The sequence below is a fragment of the Loxodonta africana genome, chromosome 19 (assembly GCF_030014295.1).
Source record: "Loxodonta africana isolate mLoxAfr1 chromosome 19, mLoxAfr1.hap2, whole genome shotgun sequence".
NCBI classification, from domain to species: Eukaryota; Metazoa; Chordata; class Mammalia; order Proboscidea; family Elephantidae; genus Loxodonta; species Loxodonta africana.
Genome location: NC_087360.1, coordinates 78,817,997 through 78,844,186, shown reverse-complemented (window position 1 = coordinate 78,844,186; position 26,190 = coordinate 78,817,997).

The following is a 26,190-nucleotide window of genomic DNA, read 5'->3' as shown; positions in this document are numbered from 1 at the left end:
AAGTTAAAATGATCCCTGATGTTTCTTTCGTCTCTAAGTTATGATTTTTATTTTAAAAAATACATGCATTATCAGAAATTTGTGACTTTTTTTAGGTCTGTGTTTTAGAGAAGGCTAATATTTATTTTACATTATTAACTTTGTATTAGCATCTAAAGTTTTTGTTTTTAATATTTTACTGTATTTTGGGTGAAAGCATACACAGTAAAACAGGTTCTTATTCGACAATTTCTATACATGTGTTCAGTGACATTGGTTACACCCTTCAGTTATTTCTTTTCAAATCCATGCAAATCAAAATGATGTTTCAAACCAAATCAAGGAAGTTTTAGGTCATCCTAATTCATGGTGGCGGGGGGGAGACAGAACTGGGGCATAGTGGAATCAAGTAATTCAATATAAATCACTACGTAATTAATTCAGTTGCAACTCAACTGAAAAGATAAACCAGTCATGATGACCAAGCCACCCAGTTCTCCTAAGGTACATAGACATGGTTTATTTTTAGGAATCTTGGATTATCCTGGAAACCCCGGTGGTGTAGTGGTTAAGTACTACGGCAGCTAACCAAGAGGTCGGCAGTTCGAATCCGCCAGGTGCTCCTTGGAAACTCTATGGGGGCAGTTCTACTCTGTCCTATAGGGTGGCTATGAGTTGGAATCGACTCAACAGCAGTGGGTTTTGTTTTGCTTTGTTTTGGTTTTTTTGTGGAATATCCTCACTCTGTAGAGATTATGAGATGTGTGCCCTCTTTTCTCCCTAATCTATCGTCAATTAGCTTCATCCAATCCCAAGGTTGCAAATACCTTTCATATGCTAGTGAAGATCCCATTTTTACCTCTAGCCCTGAAACCCCTTCTAAGATCCAGACTACTTGAAACTCAACTGCTTTCTTGAATTATGTAATAGGCCTTGGGAACCAGGCACAGCCAACAGAACTGCTGATTCTCTCCAGGATTCCCTATTCCAGTAAATGTCATGACCATCCATCCACCTGTTTGTTGAATGACTTCAAGAGTTGCTACCTCAATACCCAAAACTCAATCTGATATCATTTTAAGTAACCATGAAATCTTTTGAAAGATTTTTTTTTTTTTATATATGAATGAATTCCTTAAAATTCTTTAAAATCAAATGGAAACTACATTTACATGTGTTATGATCCCATGAAGTAGCCCTGGTAGAGAAAGGTTGGCAGCTGAAACCCACCCAGACCAGTTATCTAAGATAGTCCTGGAACATAACTCTGAGGAGGAAGACCTGGCAATCTGTTCCTATAAAGACTTCATCCTAGAAAACCCTATGGGTAGCCAGGAGAGAGACGTAAATCAAAACCATTTGAGATACCATTTCACCCCCTCTGGGATGGGATATTCTTTATATCTTCAACTCATTTTCTCCACTGTCATTGGTGAACTTTTTCAAAAGCAACTTCTAAACATGTCAACATTTGCCAGCTTCAAACCTATCTTGGTTCCTTTCTGCCTCAGGATGAAGCCAGTACTCCTTATTGTAGCTAACAGAGCCCTTCATAAGCAGATTTCTGCCTGTTCTCTAGAATCCTCTTTTCACAAAATTCTCTCTCACTAGAAACTTAAATTATAGAAGAATTTGCCATTCTTTTCCTTGGAAACCCTGGTGGCTTGGTGGTAAAGTGCCATGGCTGCTAACCAAAAGGTCGGCAGTTCAAAACCACCAGGTGCTCCTTGGAAACTCTATGGGGCAGTTCTACTTGACGGCAATGGGTTTGTTTTTTGTTTTTTCCTTGCCTTAAGGCTTTTAAATATGCAATGCCCTTCGCCTAATCTACTTCACTCTGCCCACTCCTACTCAACAATTTGGTCTGTTTTACTTTGCTTCTTTTCAAGGCATCCTTGATTCAAGAACTAGTTAAGGGGTCCCTCCACTGGGTTCTGTAACTTCTTACATTTACCCCAAAACCAAAACCCACTGCCGTGGAGTCGATTCCGACTCATAGCGACCCTACAGGACGGAGTAGAACTGCCCCATAGAGTTTCCAAGGAGCGCCTGGCGGATTTGAACTGCCGACCTCTTGGTTAGCAGACGTAGCACTTAACCACTACGCCACCAGGGTTTCCACATTTACCCCATTTTTCTTTTTTTTTTTTTTTTAGTATTACTCTTCAAGACCCGTTATCTAAGACAGTCCTGGAACATAACAAGTACTAAACACATATTTGCTGAATAAATCAATGCATTTTCAAAAAAAAAAAAAACAGCCAGTGAAGCCTAGCCTTCAATGTTTCTCATTCAACAATGCTTTTTGCTGTGTCATTTAACTGGGTGAAAATGCCATGGCCCTTCCTGGCCCGTAACAGGATAATTCTCAAAATGCACACGCACTTCTTATGTAACCAGATGTTATTCATTATTGCTCTTGGAGAAGCTTCAGTAGCTAAGTCTCTTCCTTTTGTAGGACTGCTGACAACTCACAGAAATTTTGGACAAATATTTTACCCAGAGATGATTTTTGTTTCTAGTGTATGGATTTTCTGACCCTTTATAGGCCATGTTTTATTTCTTTATGAGCTTACTTAGCTCCATCTTCAGTCCTCAAATTCAGCAACCAAGACAATGTAATGGCTTGAGCAGCAAATACAATGTCTGCTTAGAAGAACTCCATTTCCACACAATGCAGTCTCAGGGCTCGAGGAAGGATGTCACTACTCTCCAATTCTTCCCCTTTAGTTATCAACTAACAAAGCAATTCTTGACTTTTTTTTTTCTTTGAATGGCTTTTTCTTTCATTTCCACTCACGCCTTCTGATCTAATTAGTATAATTAGCCTCAGACACACAATAAACAAAAGCAACAAACAAAAAGGGCCCTCAAAATTCCATTTCAATAGCCGGCCTTTCATGGAATGTACGAATCTAAGCTTTCAGCTGTCTTCATAGCTCATAACCTTTAATCCTGACATCAATCTCAGCATTCTGTCCAGTTACAGCTGCTGTCTGTTGAGAAGTAGCAATGGTTTGGGAGAGCCTGTGAGAACAGAGAAGCTGCCCCATTCATTTTCATTAGCAAACTCAGGAGACACAAATTTCACTAAAATTGCTGAGTGCTCCTGCTGTGTCTGCATGATTTATTGTTAGACATCATGTTTCTTTTCAAAATATGGTTAAAAGAACTCAAGAAAATCATTCGATTGTTTTACCTGGAACCTTACATAATTTTGTCACCCATGCACTAAAGTTGCTGACTAAAATACTGACAGAATAAAGCAAAAGGCTTTGCATGGCACAAGGGAAAGGAAACAAACAGCAAGACACATAACTAAAACAAACAAACAAACCTTTGCTGCCAAGTCAATTCCAAGTCATAGAGATCCTACAGGACAGAGTAGAACTGTCCCATAGGGTTTCCAAGGGGAGGCTGGTGGATTTGAACTGCTGACCTTTTGGTTGGCAGCCAAGCTCTTAGCCACTGTGCCACCAGGCTTCCAAATGCATAACTTGCATAGACCTTGCATAGAGTGTATATTATATGGTTAATTACTATGACGGTGACAGTATAGGAGAAAAGTGTACAATTTAAAAGGACAACTTACCATACTTCAAAAAATGGAAAGCTACTTACTAGAAAACCAAGTAGTAAGCTTTTGAGGCAATGCACCAGCACAAATGGGTAAATGAAGTCCCTGGATGGTGCAAATGGCTAGCACGCTCAACTTCTATCTGAAAGGTTCCAAGTCCAGGTCCACCCACTGGTGCCTGAGAAGAAAGGCCTCTTGACCTAGTTCTGAACAATCAGACACTAAAGCACAGTTGTACTCTGACACACACGGGGTCACCGCGAGCTGGTCGGAATCGACTCTATGACAGCTGGTTTCTTTGTTAAAACATTACGTGTTATAAAAGCAACTAACAAAATTGTTAGGCTGTGGTGCTAGGATAAATGGCTCATTCCTACCTTTGAGGAACCCTGAGGAGCTAATTTTCTAAGATCAACACTCAAGGCCTTCCACGCCCTGGCCCCGGCTTACCTCTCACACACAGCTCTCACCCACAAAGCCAGGTCACACAGCTCGTGGTTCCGGGAATCTCACTGGAGGAGCAAGGCAGCAGCCCGATTTCACAACTCCGGGTGCACTTTAGGACCACGTGGGGAGCTTTTAAAAATCAGGCCTCCCACCCAGCCCAGGCTGATTAAATCAGAATCTCGAGGGCAGGCTTACCGGGTGGTTCCAAGGTGCAGGCTGTGTTGAAAACCCCTTCTCTCACCATAGTGAACTATTTACCTTCCCCAATCGAAGAAAACTTTTCTCCTCTTTGATCACATTATTCCCTCCATATGCTTTTATAGAGTTTCTACTTTTTCTCCCCAAGCTTAACTCAGATGTTAGCTCCAGGAAGCTACCTCAGAGGTCCGGTGATGTAGAAAAATGCAAGATCCAGAAAGAAATAGGGAGGGAAGGAGAGAGGAAGAAAGAGAGAGAGAGAGGGAGGGAGGGAAAGAGAGAGAGGAAAGGAGGATCCCAACTCAAATTAAAACCCACAATAAATGAGAAAATATAATAGTCCTTAGCCATGACAAGGTCCACAGGGAACTCCTGGGGCAGAAAATCCCAGAAGCATCACGCTGAATGGTAGGAAAGGAAACAGAAGAGAAAATCTGATGTAATAAAAAGAATACTGGCTTTGGCATCTGAGAGACCTGGGATCATTCTTGGCATTATTATTTTCTACAAGTGGGACTTTTAGCAGCTAAACCTTGAACCTTGATTTCTCATTTGTAGGATGAGAAAATCACCCTTGCGGTATTGTGAGAATTAGTGGCGATGTATGTCAAGTGCCTAGTACAGTGCCTGCCATACAGTGGTTCTCATTATGATTACAGATATCAACACTCCAACAAGAACAACGTTCAGGAGCTGATGTAACCCATTGTCATTGAGTTGATTCCAACTCTTAGCAACCCTACAGGACAGAGTAGAGCTACCCCATAGAGTTTTCAAGGAGCAGCTGGTAGATTTGAACTGCTGGCCTTTTGGTTAGCAGCCGTAGCTCTTAACCACTACGCCACCAGGGTTTCCAAGAGCTGATATACATCACCATAAAAACTGTTACATATGTATTTTGTAATTTCTCCTTATTAACTCCGTAACCTCATCTGATGTCATGGATCCTTCGAGAGCTGCCTATCCAAGGGTATACAGCAATGCATAAAAAGCTACAGAACACCTGAGAGCTTAGAAAAGAAAGAGGAAGGGAGGGAGGGATGGAGGGAGAGGGAGGAAGAAAAGGATAAAAAGGAAAACAATTCCTTTTGAAAACAACCCTTTTCACAGCATGTTCTAATTTTAGCCCCTCATTGTTGCTTTTCCTTAGTGTAAGAATACATCTCAATGACAAATATTTCTTTTACTTTTAGATGATGCATATATTTTGTTGCTAGGTGCCATCCAGTCAGTTCCCACTCATAGTGACCCTATGTACAACAGAACAAAACACTGCCCAGTCCTGTGCCATCCTCACAGTCGTCGCTATGTTTGAGCCCATTGTTGTAGCCACTGTGTCAGTCCATCTCGTTGAGGTCTTCCTCTTTTTCGCTGGCTCTCTATTTTACCAAGCATGATGTTCTCCAGGGATGGGTCCCTCCTGATAATACATCCAAAACACAGGAGATGAAGTCTCACCCTCCTCGCTTCTAAGGAGCATTCTGGCTGTACTTCTTCCAAGAAAGATTAATTCATTCTTCTGGCAGTCCATGTATCCCATATTCTTCACCAACGCCATAATTCAAAGGCAGCAATTCTTCTTGGGTCTTCATTATTCATTGTCCAACTTTCACATGCATATGTGGCAATTGAAATTACCATGGCTTGGGTCAGACGCACCTTAGTCTTCAAAGTAACATCTTTGCTTTTTAATACTTTGAAGAGGTCTTTCGCAGCAGACTTGCCCAATGCAATATGTCCTTTGATTTCTTGTCTGCTGCTTCCATGCATCCTGATTGTGGATCCAAGTAAAATGAAATCCTTGACAACGTCAGTCTTTTCTCCATTTATCATGATGTTGCTTGTCGGTCCAGGTGTGAGTATTTTTGTTTTCTTTATGTTGAGGTGTAATCTATACTGAAAGCTGAAGTCTTTCATGCATATACCGTTCTGTACGTATAACCTTTACCTTGTTCTTTCATGAACTTTGCTCACATTAAGAAAAAGTGTATGAATTATGTAATAGTAATATTGGGTAGTCACACCTTTAGATGGAAAGAAAAGCAGCTGTCACTTAATCACCACAGCTAAGCAAAGTTGGCATGGCTGTACCGATGAGGAAATACAGCGCCAGTGTTCTCACCCAGGCATCTCTTAAGCTTCTGTTCACTCCATCAGTTCACCCTTCACACTTGGCTCTTGATAAGTGGTTATGAAGTCTTTTGCATTTGTATTTGCTTGGCTGTAGATTTATTAACAAAGCAGTGATTGAGAGTTTTCACCTACCTAGTTCTCTTCTTTGCCTACTACCGCCTTACCTTGCCTCTTCAAAGAATTCTCTGCTCCTCCCTTAAACTTTCCTTAGAAACTTACCACTTTTACAAAGAAATCTGTTGTTTGTGTGACAATAAAGCATGGCTATTTCAAATTCTTCTAATCTTTTTTGCTGTAGTTCTTAGGTTCCACACCCAATAACTGTGTTCACCATGAGTACAGGAAAGCCCTTGGGACATATTGATAAGGGAATCCCTTGTGAATTAACAGATAAATTAACTAAACACTATCTAAAATTAAATTCTTGTTTACCTTGCCTTTTACTAGAGTTTTCTCTCCAAAGTATCTCAGTAAAAACAATATTATCGTTTAAAAAAAGAAACAAACATTGCCATTGAGTCAATTTCCACTCACAGTGACCTTATAGGACACAGTAGAACTGCCCCATAGAGCTTCCAAGAAGCGGCTGGTGGATTTGAACTGCTGGCCTTTTGGTTAGCAGCTGAGCTCTTAACCACGGCACCACCAGGGCTCCATCACTGCTTCAGTGATCATAAATAATGTTAGCTTCAGATCCACAGAGGAGGCCACCCACCAAAGATCTGCCACCCTGTAGATCCTTGAGGGATAGAAACTCTTAAGTGCTGTGAGCTCGGAAAGCTGTATGTGAGCAAGGGCTACACTTTTTCCCTAGCTAAGCATAGGACTTCACCACCCTATCTCCTACCTCCTGTCCATTGAGCCACACCTGGGTTCCTTCTTGGCCTTCTATGGGAATAGAGGATCAGTAACTAAGCATGAGGATATCCAAGTTTTTCATATGACGTGACACACAGGAATTTTAAAAGAGACGAGAACAGGAAACAACAAGAGATATTCCAAAGCAGGGAGCCTAACAAACTCACTCAAGAGTCCCACTGAAATTTCCACCATAGCTCCCATAGAACTCTTGACTCAGACCTCATGACCATCTTGGGGTCCAATTCAAATCTCTAAGAAAAAAACACCTTCTCTGACTCACTTTCAGCATGGGCTGAATAGAGATTTGAATTGGATGATAGCAAAATGACATATTTGACAACCTAAATGCTTTAAAAAGAATAACTTGTTGCTATATTTAGTTTTTATTTTTAAAGCATATCTTTCTATGAGAAAAAAAATTTGTTGGGTAGTATGCTATTCAGATCCTCAGCGAAATGGACTGACTCCATGGCTACAACAATGGGCTCAAACACACCTACTGTTTTGAGGAGGGCGCAGGATCAGGCAACGTTCTATTAAGCATTGGGTCATTTTGAGTTGGAGATGACTCAATTGCACCTAACAACAGCATGCTTTTCGGTAAAACTCAGACATCTGGGGCACGTAAGGAAGAATCAGGCTGGAAAGCAAATGTGTAATAGATGCTTAAGAATTTGAAAGTAAGTGTCAGAAACTAAAAGTTTTATCACTTGTTGATGGATACTTTTCCAGAACTATAACTATCTCCCTGCCTGTTCAAGCAAAAATATTGACAATAATTAAAACTTTATTTTAGTCATCCGGAAATATTAGATATCATGATTCACTCTTCGTGTCACTGGTACGGTAGCAGTAAGGAATACTGAACCCTAACTTAAACAGTGGTTGGAAAGTCCATGTTTTGAAATGTGGGGAAGGTATTCATCTCCTTCCAGTACAGACACCCAAAAGCCTTTGAAGATACAAGGCCATATATATACTGGTCTCATCTTCCAAAAAATTTCTCTGTTCTTATAAGTTTCTTGTTTTGTTTTTAAACTTATTAGCACCATTCAAAATGCTACCTATGTGTTGTTTGTTGTACATAACAGTAAAATGTAGCAATATTTAAAAGATCTCACTCTACATGACTAACTAAATGATATAAAGATGTAATTTTCATGAGTAAAGACGTAATTTTCATGAGTAAAGATGTAATTGTCATCAGGTTTGGGACTTTCTCCATTCCGCACACACCTAGGCTTGTGTGGTACCCGCGAGGGGGTAATCCCAAAATAGTGATGCTGAAAAGATACTAGTTAAATAAAAAATAACCATAATAACTAAAATAACTGACATCATAGAGTGCTTATATTGTTGTTTTAAAAATTTCAGCTTACTCAATATTTTGTTTGGTATAAATCTATTTCATAGAGAATAATATTATTAAGTAAAGGAGCCCTGGTGGCTCAGTGGTTAAGTGCTCAGCTGCTAACCAAAAGATCAGCAGCTCAAATCTACCAGTTGCTCCTTATAAACCCTATGGGATAGCTCTACTCTGTCCTATAGGGTTACTATGAGTCAGAATTAACTTGACAGCACAAAACAACAAATAAATACAGACACTAGATATACTATACAAAGATGGAAGAAAAATATCAGTTGAAATGACTCATGGACCACATGAAATACAGCCTCTACCAGCCTGAGCCCAGAAGAAATAGGTCATGCCAGGCTATCATTGGCTGCTCTGACAGGGATCACAATAGAGGGTCCCTGACAGAGCAAGAGAAAAATGTAGAATAAAACTCAAATTCACACACACAAAAAAGACCAGACTTACTGGTCTGACAGTGACGGGGGAATGCCTGAGACTATGGCCCCCAGACTCCTTGCTAACTCAGAACTAAAGGCACTCACCGAGTCCACCTTTCAGCCAAAGATTAGACAGGCCTGTAAAACAAACAATAACATACGTGAGGAATGTGCTTCTCAGTTTAATCAAGTATATGAGACCAAATGGGCAACACCTGCCCAAAAGCAAAGGTGAGAAGGCAGAAAGGGACAGGAAAACTGGATGAACGGACGCAAGGAATCCAGGATGGAAGGGAAAGGGGGAGAGTGCTGACACATTTCAGGTATGACAATCAATGTCACAAAACAATTTGTGTATTAATTTTTGAATAAGAAACTAATCTGCCCTGTAAACTTCCACTTAAAGCACAATAAAATTGAAAAAAAAAAAAAAAGAATATCTGAACTAAAACATCAACCTATAAAATTAGACAAATGGAGAAAAACAATGTGAAAGCAGTAGTATTCAAAGACATAATGAATTCAAATAAGATCTCTCTTTTTAGTAACTAAGTTTATTGTTGCCAAAGTGATATTTTAGCTTGAAGAATTAAGATAACAGGAATTAAGGCTATTTAGGGACGGAATTACTTTATAAGAGTATTGAAATGGAAGCTTAATCATTCAACAAATGTTTATTGAGTCATCATTTACTGCCAGGCTTGTGTTAGGGACTAGCACTAACAGACCAAATAGATGCAACCCATTGTTTAAGGGTATTCTAGGTCTGTGATACCCTAATTATATTATTTTTATGACATAATTATATTATTGTTAGGTGCCATCGAGTTGGCTCTGACTCATGGCGACCTTATATATGACAGAATGAGACATTGCCTGCTTGAATGCCTTGCTCATGATCGTGGTATGTTTGAGTCCATTGTTGTGGCTATGGTATCAATCCATCTTGTTGAGGGTTTCCCTCATTTTCACTGACTTTCTACTTTGCCAACCATGATGTGTTTTCAAGTGATTGGTATTTCCTGATTACTGCATGATAAATGATATAAAAGAAATATTCACGGAATGCTTTAAGAACATATAATAGTGTGGGAGACGCAGGAGTTACTGAAAACTTTTTGGAGGAAATGATGCCTGCATCTTGGAGGAGAATTACCAGTCAGCTCAGTGGAAGAGGAGGCGGAAGGCAGTCCACATATAAGGAATTGAAAATGAGAGAAAATTTGACAGTGGGGACCATTTCCCAAAGAGACTTTATCTATATAAGTTTGATTAACTTGAAGCCTGTCCCAGGCGAAATATTTGATCAAACAGATTTCCTTAAAGCAGAAAAACATTTTGTGTATGATAGCAAAGTGCACAGTTGTCCAGCTGTTTCACAATGCTGTTTCATTGGTATGTTTTTCTCCTTATTTCTCTGGAGAAGCTTGCCAAGTAATCAGCATACTACTTTATGTAGTGTGTGCCTATTGAGTTCCCTCATTCCTCTGAGAGCTACACTTCTTTACCCTACCTTTCCTATGGTTCTCCTGGGAGCCACCATGTTTTTACATAACCCCTAACCCCAGCCAGAATTCAAAGGTGTCCGGGTGGGCAAATGAGTCCAGATGGGCCAGATATAATATCTCAATCCTAGTTGACTGGGCAAGTGGTGGGAATTTACTCTAAACTGGGCCAACAAAGCCTTTCTCCAAAATTTTCATTTTAGAACCCAAAAATTCAAGCCAAGCTCTTGCTGGTGTCTGAAGCTCTACTATTTTCTCATGGGTATAGAAATTGGTCTGAGGTGAGAGAAAAGAATGAGGTTTATATGGAGCAAAACAGAGGAGAAAATTCCAAGTTCCAGTTGCATCCCACAAGTCTGGTGGCTACCCCAGGAGGGAACATTAGTAGTCTTCCTATAAACACCCTCACTTTTTTTTTCCATTTAGCCAGTTTTATTTGTTTAGTTTTATTTAGTTAGCTAATAAACAACCAGAACACCTACTCTGAGAGCCTCTTGTCAACACCAAAATCCCCTAGCCCTTTTTCTGACATTACATCTCTACCATCCTCTTGACTAAGGAAGCAAATGAAAGGGCTGAGATCTCTGATAAACATATTGGTAGATGTTAATTTATCACATTGATGATTATATTAATGGTGATGATAATTATAATTCGCATTATAATTTACCAAAAAAAGTGAAATTGGCACAAACTGTCCTCACAGTGCCTCTTCCTGCCTTAGGGACCTAGCAGTCACCCTGTGTTCCCATGCTTTATGTTCCCTTTTCTTGCTCAGGGAACAAACAGTAATATCCACCTGTCTCTGTCCTTCCAGGAGGCATCTCAAGTTCTAACCTTCTCAAAACTTCACATCTCCACTGAGAATATACCTGTTTGTTTCCTATTCTTTCAGAGTGTTAACTACCAATCTGCTAGGTTGCTATTTACTATAATATCAAATTTTAATGTGCTAAACCTGTACTCAACAAAAGAAAGACAGTTCAGGTTAAATTAGATGGACTGACATGATAGCCACAACAATTGACTCACGCATCCAACGACCACGAAGTTGGAGACAACACAGGGCAACATTTTATTCTGTTATACGTGAGGTCACCATGAGCCGACTCCACGGCAGCTAACAACGATGACAGCTCTAGGCAAGACAATTTGTGAGGAAGTGGGATCCCAGTCACCGCCAATGTTCAAGCAGTTGTTGCAGGCCACCTAGCAGACAATTTGTAGAGAGCTTCCCACTGGGAATGAGATTGTATCGGATAGTCTATGAGCTTCTTTCTAATTTTAGCTAAGGACTCAAATATTTGTTTGGTGTCGTGTGTAGACATAAGATTTTATGATGCTATTACATGAAGGAACAATATTATTTGGAAAGCTGTTGTGAAATCTACCCTTCAAGTCCTATCGACCAATTGGACTAACTTCGCCTAAGCAATGGATCAATCCTACCCAAAAAATGTGCCAGAAATTCATGTTTTAGGATATTTTGGTTTTGCCAAAACAAAGAAGTTTCCTGAATAAACTGAACACTTCAAAGCCCAGGAGTTTGGGGACCATGGTTTCAGGGGACATTTAAGTCAATTGGCATAATAAAATCTATTAAGAAAACATCCTGTATGCCACTTTGGAGAGTGGTGTCTGGGGTCTTAAGTGCTAGCAAGCAGCCATCTAAGATGCATCAATTCATCTCAACCCACCTGGAGCAAAGGAGAATGAAGAACACCAAAGACACAAGGTAATTATGAGCCCAAGAGACAGAAAGGGCCATATAAATCAGAGACTACATCAGCCTGAGACCAGAAGAACTAGATGGTGCCCGGCTAGAACCAATGACTGCCCTGACAGGGAACGCAACAGAGAACCCCTGAGGGAGCAGGACTCCAAATTCTCACAAAAAGACCAGACTTAATGGTCTGACTGAGACTAGAAGCACCCTGGTCGTCATGGTCCCCAGACCTTCTGTTAGCCAAAGACGGGAACCATTCCCAAAGCCAACTCTTCAGATAGGGGTTGGACTGGACAATGGGATAGAAAATGATAGTGGTAAAGAATGAGTTTCTTGGATCAAGTAGACACATGAGACTATGTTGGCATCTCCTGCCTGGACAGGAGATGAAAGGGTAGAGGGAGTTAGAAGCTGACCAAATGGACATAAGAGAGTGGAGGGAAGGAGTGTGCTGTCTCATCAGGGGAAGAGAAATTAGGAATATATAACAAAATGTATATAAATTTTTGTATGAGAGACTGACCTGATTTGTAAACTTTCACTTAAAGCACAATAAAAAAAAGATATTTTGATTTTGATCACTACAATTACTAGAATCTTAATCAAATGATTCAGGTAGTATCCACCTTTTATTACAATGTTTGGTCAGGGTGTTTTGCCACGAAAAGTCTTATTAAGAATTTTGAATAAGTAACATTCTTTGCAAAAAAAGTCATATACATTTTTCTATATGTTGTCTTCTAGAATAAATTTAATGGATTTGCAGTAGGTTATAATCTCAATCTATAGTTACTCCATTCTAAGAAACTGGTAACATACTTAGCCACTGTGGCTAACAGAATTATCTTTGTGCTGCCCAATTCTGTATTCTCTTTTCCTGCTTGCTTCATTTCTGTATTAATCAGCATCCCTAGACAACCGCAGGATAGAAATACGCCTTAAATCAATTTAAGCAACAGAAAAGGAAGTTGTTTGTCCATAGAACTAACAACAATGATGGAGAAGCTTGGAAAATTGGGGGAAGGTCTGAAAACTGGAAGCCAGGGTTCAATACTGCCAGGAAGTCCTCTCATTTATCTATCTCATATCTCTGCTTGGCTTTAACCTGTGGACTGGCTTTCTCCAATGGATTGAAAGGTGGGTGTTGGCAATCCCAAATTTATGCTCTCCCAGTTTAGCTGTAAAGAACTTTCTTTTTCCAGCATCCATACATCTAGAAAAGCCCTGATTGGCTTGCCTGGCCCACATACCCATTCCTTAGGTCAATAACTAAGATCACTGGACTCCAATAGCATTATTGACTAGGCTATTTGTCATCAGGAGGCAAAATCTTTTGGCGGTGGCACTAGGAAGGGATGCCTACTGGTCAGGCAAATTAAAAGCAAAAGATTATGGCAATTTAACAGCTACAGTCGTGGCTCTGGAGCCCTGGTGGAGCAGTGGTTAAGAGCTAGGCTGCTAACCAAAAGGTCAACAATTTGATCGACCAGCCGCTCCTTGGGAACGCTATGGGACAGTTCTACTTTGTCCTACAGGGTCACTGTAAGTCGAAATTTACTTGATGGCAATGGGCTTGTTTTTTTAGTTTTTATCTTGGCCCTCTAAAATTTGCTAAAAATATCATCTGTGTGTACAGAGTTTTTATCCATGAGCTTCTATGTAAATCTTTTCTGCATTATATTCTTTAACATTGCATCTGCCATTTGATTGTAGATTACTGCAACTTTCTGTCTCTTCAAAACAAATGCTTATTCTTACAAGCATCCATCCAAGGCACAGGACTTGGACTCCATTTGCCTGCGGCAACAGAGGAAGGAGGTGAGTCAGGAATAGGAAGTTACGGGATACATACTTAATTGCCTATGTGAACAACTACCTCCTTTGCCATGAGACCAGAAGAACTGAATGGTCACTAGCCACCATTTCTGAACATTTTGATCAAAGATTCCATAGAAGAATCGTCATCAAAAGGGGAAACAGAATTTCAAATTCTCATGGACTCCAGGTTTTCTGGAGCCATGGAGACTGGATGAACTCCTGAAATTATTGCCCTGAGATAATCTTTAAACATTAAAATCAAAAACATTCTGTGAAGTCTTCTTAAAACCAAACGATAGCTTAGCTAGTAAAGAATGTCTGCTTTGAGCATTGTGCTCTTTTGAGATCTATCTATATGTGACCAAATTGACAACACCAACTCGAAAGATTGGATAGGAAACAGGGGGGCAGTGAGTTTGTGTTAATGAGGGAGGAACAACTCAGAGAAGGAGGGTGAGAATGGTTACACAACTCAAAGAATTCAATCAATGCCACTGAATTTTACGTGTAGGAAATGTTGAATTGGTGTATGTTTTGCTGTGTATATTCTCAACAACAGTAACAAAATACATAAAATTTCAAAAAAAGAATGCTTATTGTCTGCATTCTTTCCATAGAGTTGAATATCTTCGCAAACTTGCAATGGTGCTTGAGGGATTTTACAATGCTTTGTCACTTTCTGCTGTTAGCTGGGAGTGAAAATGGATCCCTCTCTGGCACAGCACTATGGCACACCAAGCATAACACCTCGAACATCCTCCCAGCAATAGCAGCTAAGGGCATTAGTGTTTAAACAAGCCGAGCCCAATATCTTGTCAGTAATGCTAACATTTAATGTAAAATCTCTTCTGTGCCTCTTGCTTGGTATTTTCCATTTCTCTCCTCAATTAATACCGCGATATACAGTACAATTTTCTTCTTACGTGACATTCTCTTCTCTAAATTCATGAACGATGTGCTTCTTTTCTGTGCTAAGACCATGCTTTTCCCTTCCAGCTGTAGCATTCTGCATTGTTTTTTCTTTTTCTACCTCAGAAAGCCTAGGATGACCTTTTCCAGTTCAACTCTCGGTCCTATGCTGCTCTTTGGAACTGCGGATTCCTAGATCCTCGGCTGCCTTAGAAGAGACTTGACCTGCCTGCCTCGTTAGCATTATGGATCTCTAATCCACTACCAGCATCTAAGTCCTAACGGTTTATCTCCACCATTCTCTGACCTGGTAGCTGAACTTTCCCACCACAGCTTCCCTGAGCAGAGCTCAGCTCTTGGCAAATGCATAAAGCATTGATTTTTTGTTTTTGTTTTTTAGTGGTTCTCTGCTAGAAATAAAGAGATCAAAAATATGCACCTCTCCCTTTCCAAAGCCTGGCAATATCCGCTTCAAGGATCTCATTTTAAACAGACTCGTTACAACATATTTTTGCATTTTATGGTTTTTAATGTCCTTGTGATGCCTTCTACTTATAGTTTGAAAATTTCTAAGTACTGACATCAAAAGTCCATAGAGAGGAAGAAACAAATCAACAGCTGTTTACTTGTAAGTCTAGATTTCCCAAGTTGAGAAAGACAGTAATCTCTTTAAGGACCTAGATGAAAAAGGCAATAATTATATTTGCTTTACTTTTACATGTAAAGCAAAATAAAAATGCTGTTTTTATCAAAAATGAAAGCAACAATATTTTAAATAATAAAGGATACCAATTATTCTAAAAATAAAACATTACTTTTCTCATAATTAAGGCTAATTTATTTTTCTTTAATGATCTGCTTAGCATAGAAAGGAGGGAAATATGTACTGGATGCTTTATGGGTACAGCTTTATAATGTCATGATTTTTTGCAGCACTGTAAACCACAAAAAAACATAGTAAATTGTATTGACAAGGTTTTCATTCTTAAGCCTACATTTTATTGTACCATTATCCCCGAGCAAATTGAGGCAGAATATTTCATTAGGCTGGACAGATACATTATTGAACATACAAAAGGATATCAAAAGCCATTCAATAGTTTTACAAAGACGATCAATATTAGGTTTTATAAGTTTGTGTAAAAAAATACTTTTTATATCATAGCTACCTCTTTTACAATCAGATTTTAAAATACCCAGATTGTGTGGACTGTTTATTTTAAAGAAATACATTTTATAGGTACTGTTTTTCATGAGAGCTTTAATATTAAGAGCCGTCGACCGTAGAAGAGAGGGGTTCTCCTTCCACCTACCATACATGTCTCAGAGCTGGATTCTGAGATGGTGCTGACAACAGCTGGTAAGTCATCTATCACTTGTTAGGTGACAAGCAGTTTGTGATAGGAAAGTAACTGGGATTGAAATTCCTACCAAACACTCCCTATTTTGTTCACATGTCAAGAGAATCTAAAGGTTTATAAGAGTTTCACAAGAGGAAAAACTGGCTAACCCATTTAAGTATTAACCAGGACAAAGTAAAGTAACTGCCTCAATAGCAGACAAAGTCGACTTTAGAATAATTAATATTACCAGGGATAAAGAGGGACATTACAGAACGATAAAGGGTCAATTCTTCAAGAAAAGAACAGTCCTAAATGTGTGTGAATTACTCATAAAATCAGACCGAACCTACTGCCATTGAGTCAATTCTGACTCATGGCGACCCTATAGGACAGAGCTTCCAAGTCTGTAAATCTTTACAGAAGCAGGCTGCCACATCTTTGAACTGCTGACCTTTGGGTTGGCAGCCGATGGCTTAACCACTGCGCCACCAGGACTCCCTCTGGCTTAGACTTAGATATCAATATTTGAAGCTTTGTTGTGTCCATCTCTGTCTATAAACCTGTGTTTAAATGCTAATCAACCAGCCCTAAGGTGTAGATTAAAGCTAATTTACACTTGCCTGTGTCACACCTGGAAACCCTGGTGGCGTAGTGGTTAAGTGCTACGGCTGCTAACCAAAGGGTTGCCAGTTTGAATCCGCCAGGTGCTCCTTGGAAACTCTATCGGGTAGTTCTACTCTGTCCTATAGGGTCGCTATGAGTTGGAATCGACTCAACGGCACTGGGTTTGGTTTGGTTTATGTCATACCTGTTACAATAAAATATTTTAAATACCATGGCAAAAAAAAAAAAAACCTCAGAATTGGGGAGAAAGGAGGACTCAGAGCAGTAAAACAAATTTATGATGACAAAAGAAAATCATGGGATTTTATGTGAACCAAGGTGGGGCAGCAGGGCAATTTCTTACTGTCATTTTTTTCCTATCATTTCTTAATAACGTAAATGGTACCCGGCTACTACCACCAACAGCTCTGACAGGGATCACAATAGAGGGTCCCGGACGTAGCTGGACATAAATGTAGAACAAAATTCTAACTCACCAAAAAAAAAAAAACCAGTCTTACTGGTCTCACAGAGACTGGAGAAACCTCTAGAGAATGGCCCCAGGACACCCTTATAGCTCAGTAATGAAGTCATTCCTGAGGTCCATCCTTCAGCCAAAGATTAGACAGGTTCATAAAACACAGCAAGACTAAATGGGCACACTGGCCCTGGGGCAAGGATGGGAGGGCAGGAGAGGACTGGAAAGCTGGTAATAGGGAAACCAAGGTCAAGAAGGGTAGAGTGTTCTGGAATTCTTATTCTTCAAATGTTATCTATAATTTGTTATGATCCACACAGCTTCATAGCTGAGTGATTGCAGCTAGAACAAGAAAGAAGGTATACAGATGTGAAGGATAGGCTAAAGGTATCCATAATACTGCAGCATGCAAACATTTTTAAAAAGATTGAAGAGGAGACTTACATAGCATGATCTCCAAAATACTTTGTTAAGTAAAATCAGGGTGCTTAAGTATGTGATTGGAAACCCTAGTGATGTAGTGGTTAAGTACTATGGCTGTTAACCAAGAGGCTGGCAGTTCAAATGTACCAGGCACTCCTTGGAAACTCTGTGGGGCAGTTCTAATCTGTTCTATAGGGTCACTATGAGTCAGAATCGACTCGACAGCAGTGGGTTTGGTTTTTTGGTTTTAGTGGTACACTTTATGCCAGTTTACCTGGGAGTGTTGCTGTACACAGTATGTTCAGATTATCAGTATGCAATAAAGCTAGCAAAGCTGTTGCCGGCACCTCTATGCCTTAAATTGAAGGAGACTGTTGCCTCTCACTGGTCAAGAATGAACAGGTAAGGCAAGGAGAATTTGCCCACATGAACAAAGTTTTATTAAAGAGGCTTGCAAGTGGAGACAAGGAGGGTCTAGGGAATGCTTACCCCCATTTCCCAGAACAAAGGATTTACAGGGGGTTTTAAAGGTTTTTGAGTGGGAAAAGATTTATGTTTACTCATAAGTATAGGTGGGGTTTTCAGGCAAGTGGCCCATTTGGGCAGGGATATGATGGCTCCTGTACCAGGGGCTTCTGGGATTCATAGCAGGACTTATTACAGGGTGCTGCACCTGAGCAGTGTCTCACTCCCCGAGTTTGATTCCCCAGATTCAACTGTAGCTCTCTGTAGTCCCTGGTGGAGGGTCACATAGCAGTCAGAGGTGGATGTTCTGCACATGTTCCTGGGGCTGGTTCCATCCAGTTGCCGTGGAAAAAAACAGCTTTGAAGAAATCTGTGGACTTTATCATTAGGTCACTTCGACTCATTGTTCCAGGATGTGTTTGGTCTGTTGGTGATTGTTTGTCCCTTATTATCTATTTGCAGCTTCGGTTACATACAAGGTTAGAGCTGACCTCAGGGGCCTCAGATTCCCTGTCTTAAAGCCTACTATGTTGATCTTGTTGTTGTTGTAAGGTGCCGTCAAGTCAGTTCCAACTCATAGTGACCCTATGCACAACAAAATAAAACACTGCCCAGTACTGCACCATCCTTACAATCATTGTTATGCTTGAGCTCATTGTTCCAGCCACTGTGTCAATCCACCTCCTTCAGGGTCTTCCTCTTTTCCGCTGACCCTGTACTCTGCCAAGCTTGATGTCCTTCTCCAGGGACTGATCCCTCCTGACAACATGTTCGAAGTATGTAAGATGCTGTCTCGCCATCCTTGCCTCTAAGAAGCATTCTGGCCGCACTTCTTCCAAGACAGATTTGTTCGTTCTTTTGGCAGTCCATGGCATATTCAATATTCTTCGCCAACACCACAATTCAAAGGCATCAACTCTTCTTCAGTCTTCCTTATTCATTGTCCAGCTTTCACATGCATATGACGTGATTGAAAATATCATGGCTTGGGTCAGGCTCACCTTAGTCTTCAGGGTGACATCTTTGCTCTTCAACACTTTGGTGAGGTCCTTTGCAGCAGATTTACCCAATGTAATGTGTCTTTTGATTTCTTGACTGCTGCTTCCATGGCTGTTGATTGTGGATCCAAGTAAAATGAAATCCTCGACAACTTCAATCTTTTCTCCGTCTATCATGATGTTGCTCATTGGTCCAGTTGTGAGGATTTTTGTTTTCTTTATGTTGAGGTGCAATCCACACTGAAGGCTGTGGTCTTTGATCTTCATTAGTAAGTGCTTCAAGTCCTCTTCACTTTCAGCAAGCGAGGTTGTATCATCCGCATAACACAGGTTGTTGATGAGTCTTCCTCCAATCCTGATGCCCCATTCTTCTTCATATAGCCCAGCTTCTCGGATTATTTGTTCAGCATACAGATTAAATACATATAGCGAAAGAATACAACCCTGACATACACCTTTCCTGACTTTAAACCAATCAGTATCCCCTTGTTCTGTCAGAACAACTGCCTCTTGATCTATGTAAAGGTTCCTCATGAGCACAATTAAGCGTTCTGGAATTCCCATTCTTCGCAGTGTTATCCATAGTTTGTTATGATCCACACAGTCAAATGTCTTTGCATAGTCGATAAAACACAGGTAAACATCCTTCTGGTATTCTCTGCTTTCAGCCAGGATCCATCTGACATCAGCAATGATATCCCTGGTTCCACGTCCTCTTCTGAAGCTGGCCTGAATTTCTGGCAGTTTCCTATCGATATACTCCTGCAGCCGTTTTTGAATGATCTTCAGCAAAATTTTGCTTGCCTGTGATATTAATGATATTGTTCTATAATTTCCACATTCTGTTGGATCACCTTTCTTGGAGTATAGGCATAAATATGGATCTCTTCCAGTCAGTTGGCCAGGAAGCTGTCTTCCATGTTTCTTGGCATACACGAGTGAGCACTTCCAGCACTGCATCTGTTTGTTGAAACATCTCGATTGATATTCCATCAATCCCTGGAGCCTTGTTTTTCGCCAATGCCTTCAGAGCAGCTTGGACTTCTTCCTTCAGTACCATCAGTTCCTGATCATATGCCACCTCTTGAAATGGTTGAATATTGACTAATTCTTTTTGGTACAATGACTGTGTGTATTCCTTCCATCTTCTTTTGATGCTTCCTGCGTCATTTAATATTTTACCCATGGAATCCTTCACTACTGCAACTCAAGGCTTGAATTTTTTCTTCAGTTCTTTCAGGTTCAGAAACGCCAAGCTTGTTCTTCCCTTTTGGTTTTCCATCTCCAGCTCTTTGCACATGTCATTATAATACTTTACTTTGTCTTCTCGAGAGGCCCTTTGAAATCTTCTGTTCAGTTCTTTTACTTCATCAATTCTTCCTTTTGCTTTAGCTGCTTGACACTCAAGAGCAAGTTTCAGAGTCTCCTCTGACATCCATCTTGGTCTTTTCTTCCTTTCCTGTTTTTTCAGTGACTTCTTGCCTTCTTCATGGATGATGTCCTTGATGTCATTCCACAACTCATCTGGCCTTCAGTCACTAGTGTTCAATGCATCAAATCTATTCTCCATATGGTCTCTAAACTCAGGTGGGATATACTCAAAGTCATATTTTTGCTCCTGTGGACTTGCTCTGATTTTCTTCAGTTTCAGTTTGAACTTGCATAGGAGCAATTGATGGTCTGTTCCACAGTTGGCCCCTGGCCTTGTTCTGACTGATGATATTGAGCTTTTCTATCATCTCTTTCCACAGATGTAGTCAATTTGATTTCTTTGTGTTCCATCTGGTGAGGTCCATGTGTATAGTCGCCGTTTATGTTGGTGAAAGAAGGTATTTGCAATGAAGAAGTCATTGGTCTTGCAAAATTCTATCCTTCGATCTCCGGCATTGTTTCTATCACCAAGGCCATATTTTCCAACTACTGGTCCTTCTTCTTTGTTTCTAACTTTTGCATTCCAATCGCCAGTAATTATCAATGCATCTTGATTGCATGCTCGATCAATTTCAGACTGCAGCAGCTGATAAAAATCTTCTATGTCTTCATCTTTGGCCCTAGTGGTTGGTGCATAAATTTGAATAATAGTCATATTAACTGTTCTTCCTTGTAGGCGTATGGATATTATCCTATCACTGACAGCGTTGTACTTCAGGATAGATCTTGAAACGTTCTTTTTGACAATGAATGCAACACCATTCCTCTTCGAGTTGTCATTCCCAGCATAGTAGACTATATGATTGTCTGATTCAAAATGGCCAATACCAGTCCATTTCAGTTCACTAATGCCTAGGATATCGATGTTTATGCATTCCATTTTATTTTTGATGGTTTCCAATTTTCCTAGATTCATACTTCTTATATTCCAGGTTCCGATTATTAATGGATGTTTGCAGCTGTTTCTTCTCATTTTGAGTCGTGCCACATCAGCAAATGAAGGTCCCAAAAGCTTTACTCCATCCACTTCATTAAGGTCGACTCTACTTTGAGGAGGCAGCTCTTCCCCAGTCATCTTTTGAGTGCCTTCCAACCTGGGGGGCTCATCTTCCAGCACTATATCAGACAATGTTCTGCTGCTATTCATGAAGTTTTCACTGGCTGATGCTTTTCAGAAGTAGACTGCCAGGTCCTTCTTCCCTGTCAGTTTGTCATACTGTGGGGGCTTGTGTGTTGCTGTGATGCTGGAATTTATGCCACCGGTATTTAGATACCAGCAGGGTCACCCATGGAGAACAGGTTTCAGCTGAGCTTCCAGACTCAGACCAGGAAGAAGGACCTGGCAGATGTTTATCTTAGATATGAATAATGCATCTTAGATATGAGTCCCTGGGTGGCACAAATGGTTAGGTGCTTGACTACTAACTGAAGATTGGTGGCTCCAACCCACCCAGAGGTACTGTGGGAGGAAGGCCTGGCAATCTGCTTACAGAAGATCACAGCCTTGAAAACCATATGGATTGCAGTTTACTCTGCACACATGGGGTTGCCATGGGTTGGAACTAACTTGATGGCAACTTTGTTTTGTTTTTTAAATCTTAGATATGAATAATGTTAACCCCACCGACGGGGCTGCAGGCTTTAAGGATTTGTACCTTAGGCAACCTTAACACTTGGATCTGCCACTCATCTGTCAGTTTGCTGTACTGTGGTGGCTTGTGTGTTGCTGTGACCTGGGAAATACCACCAGCATTTCAAATACCAGTAGGGTCACCCATGGTAGACAGGCCTCAGTGAATCTTCCAGGTAAGACAGATGAGGGAGAAAGGCCTGGCAATCCATTTCCAAATATCAGCCAATGAAAACTTTATGGGTCACAACAGAATATTATCCACTATAGTGCTGGAAGATGAGCACTCTAGGTTGGAAGGCATTACACAATGACCACAACAATGAACTCAAACATGCCAACAATCACAAAGATGGTGCAGGACCAGGCAACATTTGTTATGCTGTACATAGTGCTGCCAGGAATTGGAGCTGACTCAATGGCAACTCACAACAACAAAGACTTGTACAGTCATGCGTTGCTTAACATCCACAATACGTTCTGTGAACTAGAATGTTACAAAATTTGGACATTGCGATAGCTAAGGTTGTGTGTCAACTTGGCTGAGCCATGATTCTCAGTGGTTTGGCAGTTATGATGTAGTCTGGCAGTCATATAATGATGTGATCACTTCCATGGTAGGATTTGATATGATGTGATCACCTCCATGATGTAGTCTGGCAGTCGTATAATGATGTGAGCACTTCCATGATGAGGTTTGATATAATGTGATGGCCTCCATGATGGGATCTGCTGTGAAGAGCAAATCAGTTGAAAAGGAGTTTCCTTGGGGGTATGGCCTGCTTCAGGTATAAGTGGACTTTCTGGCAGGGCTGGAGGGATTTTGCTGGCTCTGGATCCTGCAGCCCGCTCCTGTTCATCTGACCTCAAACCTTTTTGGGACCTAAGCTAGCAGCTTTCCTGAGGTCTTACCTGTTGATCTTGGGATTCAACCATCTTCCCAGCCTGTGAACCAGAGCCCTGCTGTCTTACTTGCGGATCTTGTGTTTGCCAGCCCCTGTGGCTATGTGAACAGGAGGAGCCTCCAGCCTGACCCATGATCCAGTCTCTACAACCATGCAAGTCATTTCCTTGATATAAATTTCTTTATATAGATATTATTTTTTTAATATCCTTTCCTGGTTTTGCTTCTGTCTAGAGAACCCATCCTAAGACAGATGTACAAACACCATGTTATATACAGGCAGTCCCTGGGTTATGAATGTCTGACTTAAGTACAACCCATAGTTACGAACCAACTCCTGTAAAGGCTATCATATTAAAAATTTGAGGTACATGCAATGGTTCATAATAACAGATGGGAGCTGCTTTTTGACATGCATCAAAACGTTATTATTGTTACTGATTATATTAAAGATGTTTTCATGTATCTGGGAGTGTTTCTTTTGTTTTTTATGCAGACGAAGGTACACTGTATACTGACAGAAACATTTGACTAACTGACGTTAGTTACAAACCATAGTGAACTGTTCCGACTTACATACAAAACCGTGGACGTATATGTAGTTGGACATTTCCTGAACCGATGTTATGCAGCACATGACCATATACTGATAGCTCATAGGGAGACTTAGTCTGCCTTCCTGTGTTGGTGCTACAGCTGGGATTTGGATTTACAGTTTTTACACTCATGTGTGTACGACAGTTCTCGATTTTGATGTGCATGTAAATCACCATGACTTTGTTAAAAGGCAGATTCTGAATAAATAGGCACGGATTAGGAGTAGGGTCTGCAATTCTGTATTTGTAACAAAGTGATACTGACATAGCTGGTCCACGGAACACTCTTAGAAGTGGCTAGTCTCCACTGCATCTCTGGAGATCGATGCCTGCAGAATCTTTCATACCTTCTGAGTTTTGAACATGAGATTTTTGAGAATTTGAATACATCTAACTACATTACCCATTGAAAAAAATAAACCCAACTTATAAAATAAGCAAAATGACATTTTACTGAAGTGCCAGTATCCTGTGGGAGTCAAGTAGCTGAGTAGAAACCATGGGTGAGACGAACGGCTACATTGCCTTCTTTAGGAAGCTTGCCATTGAGAAGAAGAAAGCTTCTTTATCATACTCACTGTGAAAATTTCTTCTCCTGTGTCTCAGAGTGAAGCTTCGCTTATAACAGCTTCTTGGGATTTCTGGAACAAAATAACAACTTTGGCTATTTTAGATGCATTGCTGCCAGAGGTGAAAGCAGGACAGTGAACCTCTGGGCAAGCCTACTGATTTTGGGAGAAGATTAAAATGGCCTCACTTTGGGTGGTCATACTAGAAGAAGTGGCTCCTCTGGACAAATGAAGCTTCCAGAGAAATGATGCCTTTATGCAAAGAGAAAGGGGCTATATTGGTTTCCTAGGACTGACATAACAAAGTGCCACCAACTGGGTAGCTTAAAACAACAGAAATTTCACATTATGTATAGAAATTGTTGAATGAGAACTTGTTTTGGTATGTATACTTTCACCAAAAATGCAACAAAATATTTTTAAAAAACAAAAGAAAAATTTATTTTCCCACACTTCTGGAGGTTACAAGTCTGAATTCAGGGCGTTAACAAGGTCATGCTCTTTAAAGGCTCTAGGGGAAAATTCTTTGTCTCTTCCAATTCCTGATGTTATTGTTGTCGTTAGGTGCCGTTGTGTAGTTCTGACTCATAGCAACCCTATGTACAGCACAACGAAACACTGCCTGGTCCTGCACCATCCTCACAATTGTTGCCATGTTTGAGCCCATCATTGTAGTCACTGCGCTAGTCCATCTAGTTGAAGGTCTCCCTCTTTTTCACTGAATTTCTACTTACCAAGCATGATGCCCTTCCTCAGGGACTGTTCCCTCCTGATAACATGTCCAAAGTATGTGAGACAAAGCCTCATCATCCTCCCTTCTAAGGAACATCTGGCTGTACTTCTTCTAAGACAGATTTGTTCGTTCTTCAAGCATTCAATATTCTTCACCAACACCATAATTCAAAAGCATCAATTCTTCGGTCTTCAGTGTTCAGTTTTCACATGTATATGAGGCAATTGAAAATATTATGGCTTGGGTCAGTGGCATCTTAGTTCTCAAGCTGGTATCTTTGCGTTTCAACACTGTAAAGAGGTATTTGCAGCAGATTTGCCCAATGCAATATGTTGTTTAATTTCCTAATTGTTGCTTTCATAGATGTTGATTGTGGATCCAAGTAAAATGGAGTCCTTTACAAATTCATTCTTTTCCTCATTTATCATGATGTTGCTTATTGGTCCAGTTGTGAGGATTTTTGTTTTCTTTGAGGTGTAATCCATACTGAAGGCTGTGGTCTTTGACCTTCATCAGTAAGTGCTTCAAGTCCTCTTCACTTTCAGCAAGCAATTGTGTCATCTGCATAACAGGTTGTTAATAGGTCTTCCTCCAATCTTGATGTCACAGTCTTCATATAGAACAGTTTCTTGGATTATTTGCTCAGCATACAGACTGAACAGGTATAGTGAAAGGATACAACCCTGATACAAACTTTTCCTATTTTAAACCAAGGAGTGTCCCCTTGTTTCATTCTAACAACTGTCTCTTGGTCTGTGTACAGGTTCCTAATGAGCACAGTTAAGCATTCTGCAATTCTGATTCTTCGAATGTTATCCATAATTTGTTATGATCCACACAGTTCAATGCCTTTGCATAGTCAATAAAATACAGGTAAACATCTTTTTGGTATTCTCTGCTTTCAGCCAAGATCCACCTGGCATCAGCAATAATATCCCTTGTCCCAAGTCCTCTTCTGAATTTGGCTTGAATTTCTGTCAGATAGGCCCAGACATTTGGCTTTTGGTAACATAATCTCATATAGTCACCTTCCTCTGTAGCCGTGTGTTTTTATGTCTCTTCCCCTCTTC